Raw genomic sequence first — 9,938 nt, forward strand, 5'->3', positions numbered from 1 at the left:
GTACCAAGTTAGGACCAGCCTAGGATATATAAAAAGGGGTTGCCAAGTTAGGTCCAAGCTAGGGCCAATAATCATTTTAGGCATAGCATGGTGATTTCTACACGGGATGAGTTTTATTATTTATAAAAATAATTGAATTCCTAAAAAAAATGTTATTATTTACGAAAATAATTGAATCAGTGTAAAAAATTACATAGTTTATGAAAATAATGGAATTATTATGGAGAAATGTCTAACAAATTTGAAAATAATTGAATTCCTATGATATTTTTATTATTTATGAAAATAATTAAATGTTTTCGTAGAATTTTATCAAAATTTGTTTTAAATAATTGAATTCTTTGGAAAATTGTATTAGAATAGTATATATTGAAAATGATTAAATTGAGGAAATTTTTCGAAAATAATTAAAATTTTGCCAAGAAATTTATTAAATTTTTTGAAAATAATTGATTTTTTGAGAAGAATTTTATTATTTGTAAAGATAATTGAAATTTTGACGAGAATTGAAGCTTCATAAAATTTCAAATTAATACCTTTTGAATGTTCATCTATTTATGAATGAAGTTATTTAATTAGAAATTATTGTCCCTGACCTGTGGCAACCCTGTTTTAAATTATTTATTATCAACTTGTAACTTTGAATCAAATATAAACACTTTTGAAACATATTTTTTGTTTAAACCAAAACGCAATTTATATTTGAATTAAGCATAATTATTTAAACAAATAATATTTTTGAATAAAATTAAACATTTTCTACCTATATAAAGGATTAAGCTCGCAAACTGATTTAAATTTAAAAAAACGCTTAAAATTATTTTTGTATTTGAAGTAAGTATAATATTTCCTGAGTGTGTAACAACCAAAAGGATTTGTAAAAGGATTTTGAAAATGGGACAAAATAGGTGACAAAATTTATCGAAGGAAAAAAGGTAATAATACGAGTCTGTGATCCCTGTAATCAAATTAAAAGAGCGAGTTAAATATGAGATGAGAAAAATTCCGTTTTTATATTTCTCTTTTAGTATACACTATTGCCACCTCTACTGACGTTAAATCACGATCTCATTTTATGACCGCGTAACAGGAACAGAAGTAGACGTCATCCTGAAAAGACCTTGTGATAACACTTCCCTTGGGACGTTTCCTGCGACCTATGAGGGAATACTCTATGGCGATCACTTGCCTATATACATGTATAGTACACGCAGAAAAGCCAAAAACGAGGGAATTCGCTAACATCGCGAAAATATGTTTGGGATTTACTTTCAGGGGTCGGGACTTCGATTTTACGAGCTCTATTGGTTGGGGCTTGAAGGGCTAAGGGATTTAAGATGAAACTCTCCTCCATTTTCTTTGCCACATATACATATAAATATATATGTCGGTGCGTCAGCGATTCAACCACAAGATTTCAGCCCCCCCAAAAAGATTGCGACATTTGACCCTCGACGTTCTTTGAATTAATAAAACATTTACTGGTAATTCTCTTATGAAAACAGGAACATCCATAAATATCTCAGCGAAACTTTTTTTTTTCTTCTTTGCGGGGAAAATAGAAGATCATCAAACTCGATTAAAAGTGAAACTACTGCATTTATCGAAGAGTCGTAAAACTTATTTATAAGTGAAACGACTTTGGAAATACATTGAAAATCAAGAAGTAAAATAATACTTATTTTGAGAAAAAGGATCACAAACAGAAGTTGAAATGATAATTAATTTTAATTGTTAAAAAATCGAATGAAATAAAATAGAATATTTTTTAAAACTGTAGCTAGGCATTCCACTAGTTTTTCTAAGGATATCAAAATTGAGACAAAGAACGTTTCAAAATTGTTTTGATACGTTTTTTGTCTCAATTTGATATCCTCAGAAAAACTGTGACAGCATTCTTAAATTTTAAACTTAGACAGAAAAAATAGAGTAACTTTTACTGTTCACAAACTAAAACAGAATTGCAAAAGAATTTGATTTTGTTTTTCCCTGATTTCCAGATAGAGTTCAAACTTTTCTTTCCTAAAACTTAAGAATATTCTGATTCCTTCTAAAAATAATTATAGATATACACAAAAAGAAGTTTCTAATACATTTATTTGCAGATTTCTTTAATTGTAAAATTTATTATTCGTAAACATCAATGATTTTTTTAAATATTCCATCATTATTGATATTCTTCGCGAGAATTAAGATTTTAGAAAATTTTAATTTTCAAACCTTTTAAAATTAAATAACTTATAAGAATAATAATGCTAAAATAAATTCTGCAAAATTATTTTTCAAATTTCAATTCAATTATTTTATAGAATTTATAATTAAAATTCCTCTCTATATCAATATACTTTTTAATAATTTTTGAAAAAATTCTTTGAGAATTCAATTATTTCAAGAAAAAAAGAAAGTTCACCTATAAAATTATTTTGAAATCCACTTGTTTTCAATTCAATTTTACGAAATTTTAATTATTCGGAAGTTCATCAATATAACTAACTTTATATGGTCCTACAGTTTTGAATGTTCAAATGAACAAAATTTATTTATTTCTTGCTCAAATTAAATTTTTATTACAATAATTTTGAATCACTAGAAATAAAATTCAATTTTTAAAAATTCTAAGTGGAATTTAAAATTGTTACTTTTATTGCAATCAGTAATTCATGAAAATATTTTTAATACAAAATATTTCGTTTATTTGAATGTTCAAAACTTGTGGATCTTTATATTAATAATTTTATAACAGCTCTTCAAGAGTTAAATTATTATTTCAAATAAATTCAATTTCGTTATTTTGTGGATATTCAATTTTTTCTCTAAAAATGAATAGATTTAATTTTTGACCAATTTGCAGTGACTTTAATCGCGATTTTAATTAGGAAAATTTCACTGAAAATCAGTTAAAAATTATTGAAATATCAGTCATTTTTCACTGATTGGTCAAAATTATAAAATAACTGAAATTTTCATTAATTTTTTAATTGACCAATTAGTGAAAAACGCGAGGAAAAATGACTGATATTTCAATCATTTCTAACTGACCTTCAGTCAAATCTCACTGATTCAAATGAGAATCAGTGAGAATAGAGTATAATAGAGCGAGAATAGAATCGCTGATTCTCAGCCAAATTTCACTGATGATAAATGTCATGAAAAAAATTTTTTGTCAGGGAAATTAAGAAAATTGAGACTTTTTCGACTTTTCTTCCAAACATTGCAACAAAATACCAGAATTTTTAGTAAAAAAGTGCAACTTATTTTGATTTTTATAATGCAAAAAAATAACTATAAACAAATCTTTCAAAAATTGTTTTCCAATAGTTAAAATTTTGTAAAATTTAATTGAAAATAATTAATTTATTTTAAGAATTTTGTTAAAATTTTTGAAAATCAACTTTTGAAGAATTTTAATTGCAAATTGAAATTCAATATTCAATATTCAATATTCAATATTTTTAATATTTTCAATTACATATTTCCAAAAATAATGACATTTTAGAATTATTTTTAACATTTGAGAAAATAATGTTCAAAATTTTTAATTAAAATTCATCAAAAAATTTATTAGTTTTTTTCAATTATACAAAAATTCTTCTAAGAAATACAATTATTTTCGGAAAATTACATTAATAACATATTTTTATAAACTAATTATTAGAATTGTTTTGTAATAATTTTTTAAAATTAAAAATTTACTTTTTGGTCATATTAACATTTTTGAGAAATCATGGTCATGTTTATAATTAAAATTCTTCAAAAATTTGATCATTTTTATTTATACTTTACAAAAATTTTAATATTTTTAAAAGATTTTACCAAATTTTAATTGTTTGGGAATTTTTTAAAAATGAAAAACTATCACCGTTCAAAAATTATTTTAAAATATTTTTAAAAAATTAATCGTAAGAATTTCTTTATTATATTTTTTTGAAAATATTATACCTTAATAACTTAATAAAAAACTATGGAGAGTCACAATTATTATATAAAAAATTGAGTTTAAGTATTTAAATAATTGAATTCTAGAAGAACTTTGGAAAATCAATTAAATTAATTAATTCAGAGATGAAGTTTAGTTGGAAATTGTAGAAAATAATTAAATTCAGAAAGGGTTATAAATTATAATATTGTAATTACATATTAGAAATTATTAAAATTCATAAATTTTACTCATTTTCCGTAAACATTAATATTTTCTTGCTGTAAAAAGAATTTTGTTAGGGAAAGTAATTTTAATGTCAGTAAATTGTCAGGGAAATTGATAAACTGAATCTTGAGACTATACCCTGAATAATAAAGGAGCGCGAATTTCAATCACACAGGTTTTCCATGACTTGTAGAATCCCTGTAATCTACTTTTTCTTAATATATTTAAGAAAATTATATTTCTTTAATTCAAATGCACTTATAGTTCACAATTGCATCACATACCGCCCAGATGCAAATCAATTTTATTTGTAAACTTAAGAAATGAGAAAAAAACTTACATTTACTGATGCGACTTGAGAGAGATCTGCGATTGAGGATGTCTTCTAAAAGCGATGAGCCTTTCCCACTTGGATCATGTCACTGAAAATTAATTTAAAAAATAAGTAATTAATAGTATTTTAATTATCTTTTAACAAAAATATTACTAAACCATCGACTTAAAAATAATTTGTAACTAAACCTTTAAATGTATAGTTTCGAGATTGTTTCATTCAATTCATTGCCCTTGTTTACACCGAAGAATTGCGAAGTACCTAAACTACATGTAGAAGCGCCACACTAACGCCGGAGTGGGAGAAATGAGAGTAAGAGAGAAGTTTGAGTTTTTCTCTCTCACTTTCATTGTCCCCACTCCTGCCCTTTTTCGCTTCTTCTCATTTAACTACTTCACTGCAAGTTAAGGGAATGACAGTCAATGCGATTTTTACACAAAGCTTTAATAGACAAATATAGCGTCGAATTTGAAATGCGTTGTATATACGCGTATAATAATAAAAAAAACGGTAAAAAAATAATCCCTATAAAACATAATTTATTATTCAATTCCCTGAGAACAATAATTGAATAATAAATTGATGTTTACATCACATGTGAACCAAAAAATGATCTTTTTTCTCTTCCCTAAAAAACTCAATCATGATACGTAACCAACCGAACGGTTGCAACTATAAAGAAAGTGACTCGTCAGTATAGCCGATTATACACATATAGGTTTGATTTTCGATGAAACCGGGGTCCATGGGATAAGCAATTCTATATAACCAAGGCGAAATAGGTGTAGGTGAGTCAATTTAAAAGGTTAATTCCCTGGTCGGAAGCGCGCGTGAGAGAGAGGAGGATCAGGAAGAGAAAAAAAATAAATAAAACGAGTCAAGGGAGGGAGTCGAAATTAGGCTCGATGTTTTTTTTACCATGGCCTTGTCGTTTCAGGGTAGCGTAATTCAAGTTTCCTCTACCCCCCTTTTCTACTCTCAACCCACCCCTCTTATTTCCCAGTATATGCATTCTCTCTCTCAGTCTCTCTCTCTCTCACTCTCTCCACAATTTTCTCGCTCCAGAGAAACGATATCCCCCTCAACTCACCATACCTCTCTCGTCCTTCCAATTCCTCTTTACTAAAAGAGCACAAGAGGGAGACAGAGGGAGAAAGAGAGAGAGAGAGAGAGAGAGAGAGAGAGAGAGAGAGAGAGAGAGAGAGAGAGAGAGAGAGAGATAGCTCCAACTTCTGACTCAAAAGTAAACCAATTTCGTGGCTTGTTTAAAGCCGAAGGTGGATGCGCCGACGACGTCCCCCGAGTTATTTCGCGTAGGTAACGCACCGTGAAATTACGATGATACGCGAATCAATGGACTCCGGTCCCTTTCCTCTATATATATACGTATATCTGTATGTATGTATAGATATATATATACCATCTCAACAGCCCCGACAGAAAATATACGAATTTTGAGGTTTCTACTTGTCGAGATGAGTTGTTGAAAAGGGGTGAATTTTTTTTCCCGTTAATAAACTTCAATGCTGATTCAATTTATTATTATATGATTTTATTTTACTTTCGATTCATTGATGTTCACATCGTATCAAAATTAACCGAAGTTCATAAGGAATTTTTTAGTTCCATTTTTATTTTACTTTGTCATCACGAATAATTTTTATTTATCCGAAATTTTTATTCTATAGAGACAGTCGACGCGGAAAAACTTTAAAGTAGCTTTTACTATTTACAAAGTAACAAAAAAAAATCGCCGTTTGATAGTTTTGTGAAATTTCGCTAGTTGAAAAGAAAATTTTACTATGCACAGTAAAATTCACTTCGAACGCAGTAAAATTTATTCTGCACAAATAGTTAATTTTTAAAGAAGTATAAAACTTTTTAAGTTTTGCTACATATGTCAATGTAGTAAAAATTACTTTATCCGAATTTTTACATTCGTAACGAATTATTATTTTTGACTGTACTCTCATCAGGCAAAATTGGATTATTTTTTACTTTACAAAATTGTAAATTACCGAAACTTTATGGCGTAAATTTTAAAATTAACTTCAATCAGAGAATATCCAGGAAAACTGTGATTTTTTATTCAATAATGCACATCAAGTGGAAGTAAATAAGAAATCTTCTTAACCTAATATTTTAATAAAAAAGATTTGGAAACTAAATATTTTCTGACAAATCAAGTTAATTTAATTGAACTTTAAATTCAAAATTTTAAAATTTGTTTCTACAAATGACAAATTTAGTGAAAATGAATATTAGGACAAAAAATTAATAGTCACCGAGTGAAAAAATCATTATTTTATATTATAAGAAGATTTTTACTGTAACTTTTAAAAATTATTTTTATAATCTCAGTTCAATTATTATTTTTCAGAATTTTTTAACTACAATTCTTCTTTAAATCAATTGTTATTAATAATTTTTAAAAAAGTTCTTTGAGAATTTTAAAATCCATTTATTTAATATTCAATTTTACTAAATTTCGATTACACGGAAATTCTTCAATTAAATATTTAAAAAATAAAAACTTGAAATAATTTCAAAAAAAAATTCAATTAAACTTTTTAAAGAAAATTCTCCAGAATTGTTAGTTAAAAGTATGAAAAATTCAAATTTCCAAAGATTTTAATTTGATTTTAATTTTAATTTTAATTTTCAAAATTCAATTATTTCTAAAAATTCACGCTATAATACTTTCTCTCTAAATTTAAATTAGTAAAAATATAAAAATTTTAACTGAAATTCATATTTAAATCAATTTTTATTAGAAAATTCTACGGAAATTCAATTATTTAATACAAAAATAAATATAATTTAAATTTATTGAATAATTGAATGTTTCTTAAAATTCAACTCTCATAAAGAATTTTATCAACAACTTTATAAATAATTAAAATTCCTTTGACGAATTTTAATAAAATTTTTAAGAATAATTTCATTTTTCGAGAAAGTCGATTAAAATTATAATTATTCAAAATAATTGATTTCCTATGAAATTTTTATTATTTATGAAAATAAAATTAAATTTTTGCGTAGAGTTACATTAAAATTTTTCTTAAATAATTGAATTCTTTTGGAATATTTTATGAAAGTAGTAGATATTAAAAATCGTTGAATTGAGAAAAGTTTTTGAAAATAATTTAAATTTTGCCAAGAATTTTATTAAAATTTTTGAAAATAATTGAATTCTTGAGACCAGTTTTAATAATATTTCCTTTTAAATAATAAATTGAATTCTTTAGTGTAATGTTATTGAAATAGTAGATATTGAAAATAATTGAATTTTGATAAATTATTGAAATTAATTAAATTTATACGAAGAATTATATTTAAATTATTTTTAAAAAAATTGTATTGTTACAAAGAATTTCACTAAAATTTTTGAAAATAATCGAATTCTTTCAAGAAATTTAAATAAAAATGTGTTGACAATAATACCTACTTAAATTGTAATAAATAAATTATAGCAAAGCTTTTTTAAATAATTAAATGTCTTTGATGAATTTTAATAAAATTTTTAAAAATAATTACATTCTTCGAGGAAATTCCAATAAAATTGTATTAAAAATAATTTAAATTCTCAATGAGTTTTATTATTTACGACAATAATTGAATCACTGTAAAAAATTTGATTATTTATGAAAATAATTGAATTATTGTGAAGAAATTTATAAAAAATTTGTAAATTATTGAAGGCCAATAAAATTTTTATTCTTTATGAAAATAATTGAATTTTAATAGAATGTTTAAGAATAATTACATTTTTTCATGGAATTTGATTTAAATTGTATTAAAAATAATTGAAATTCTACAATAAGTTTTATTATTTATGAAAATAATTAAATGTCTGCGTAGAATATTATCAAAAATTTTTTAAAATAATTGAATTATTTTGGAAAATTTTATTCAAATAGTGGACATTGAAAATCATTCAATAGATGAAAATTTTTGAAAATAATTGAAATTTTGACAAGAATTTTATTAAAATTTTTGAAAATAATTGTTGTCACGGTCACTTCTAATCAATTTCTCGTCCTTACCGATTTCAAAGTGTTTTATTATAATTTATTTTTAAATAATTAAAACTTTTGCACATCACTGCCCTTCTTTATTATATTTTAGACTTTCTTACAAAATTCCAGCTCAATTTATTAAAAATTTAAAGAGAAAAGTGGTTCGAAAAAATTACCATTGAATTTCTATAGTCACATGCTGGTAAGAAAAAGAAGACTTTTTTAGTGCTTGTAGTAGCTAAAAATAATATTAATAATAGCTCGCTTCAAAATGAATCAAATACCAATTACATATGAAAAAGAAAAAAATATTCCCTTTATCATAACAAAAGCCAATCGGGAAGCTTGCACTTTATCACAAGTATCATTTTTCTCAGAAAGAGATAATCGATATATTTCCTCAATATAAACTAAAGAAGGAAGGGTGGCAAAACGATATGAGTCAACCTGACAAAACGGATATCGAATTTTCTTGAATGAGCTACAATTCATGATGACCCGCTCGTCCTGATCAAACACATTAAGCTCCGTCTTCCGGCGGACGTTCAGCTAAGTGGACGCCATTGTGGTACAAACTTCCAAGAACTATTGTCACTTTCGCGCCTTAACTATATGCATACGTACCAGCGTCAGTTTGCAGAGGAAATGGGAAAGTCAAGTGTCTCTTCCGTATTCTATCCTCACACACCACTTCTATTCTATTTCTTCTTCTTTTTTTTTTTTTTTTCTTTTTGATTGACACCCACCAAAATAGATCTATCACTATTGTTAATAATACCTACAAAAATTAGATATTCTCGAAAAAAAACTCTAACAATACGCGTTCTCTATGCCAATTGCTCAACAAATAATAAATAACCAAAATTCGATTTCCGTGACAAATATTTATCATTCATGGAAATTAAAAAAGAAACTGTTCGCCTCACTGTTGATAATTCTCTCACATACCGCCCAGATACAAATCGAATTTATTTTTTATATTTAAATTCTTTTGTGAATAAAAAAAAATACTTACATTTCACTTTTGCTTCTTAAGAGCGAAAACAACGATACGATGCCAGCGTGTCAACTTTCAAAACGGAAGAGTCTTCCTCTTCTGGACCAAGTAACTGAAAAATAAATTACAATTATTAAAAAATATTAAAAATAATTACATAAAAAATCAGGGCTACCACGAAAATAAATTTTTTTTTCTCTGATTTTCAGACAAAATTTTCACTTTTTCCCTGCCTCTAAAGAATTTCTAATTCACTATGAAAATAATTAAAAATTAAAAAAAATGTCCTACTATATTTAAATACGAATTTCTTCATTTGAAAACATCAATAACTTCATTTTTAAATAAATATTTAACCCTTATTATTTATCCGTAGAAATTAAGATTTTCAAAAATTTCAAATTCAAACCTTTTGAAATTCAACAACTTAGAAGAATATTAAAA

At 25.4% G+C, this 9,938-nt stretch overlaps 1 protein-coding gene across 3 annotated transcripts in view; it reads right to left on the reverse strand.

Moving 5' to 3' along the window:
- Positions 1–9,607, reverse strand: part of LOC122499063 — a 693,598-nt gene extending 683,991 nt beyond the window's left edge. For all 3 annotated transcript variants that reach the window (XR_006301298.1, XR_006301297.1, XR_006301296.1), the window contains exons 1-2: positions 9,513–9,607; positions 4,485–4,566 (exon numbers count right to left, since the gene is read on the reverse strand). The gene's annotated coding sequence lies outside the window, so the exon portion shown is untranslated. The remainder of the gene's footprint in view (positions 1–4,484; positions 4,567–9,512) is intronic.
- Between the last annotated feature and the right edge of the window lie 331 nt (positions 9,608–9,938).

Source organism: Leptopilina heterotoma, unplaced genomic scaffold (assembly GCF_015476425.1).
Source record: "Leptopilina heterotoma isolate Lh14 unplaced genomic scaffold, ASM1547642v1 Lhet_164, whole genome shotgun sequence".
NCBI classification, from domain to species: domain Eukaryota; kingdom Metazoa; phylum Arthropoda; class Insecta; order Hymenoptera; family Figitidae; genus Leptopilina; species Leptopilina heterotoma.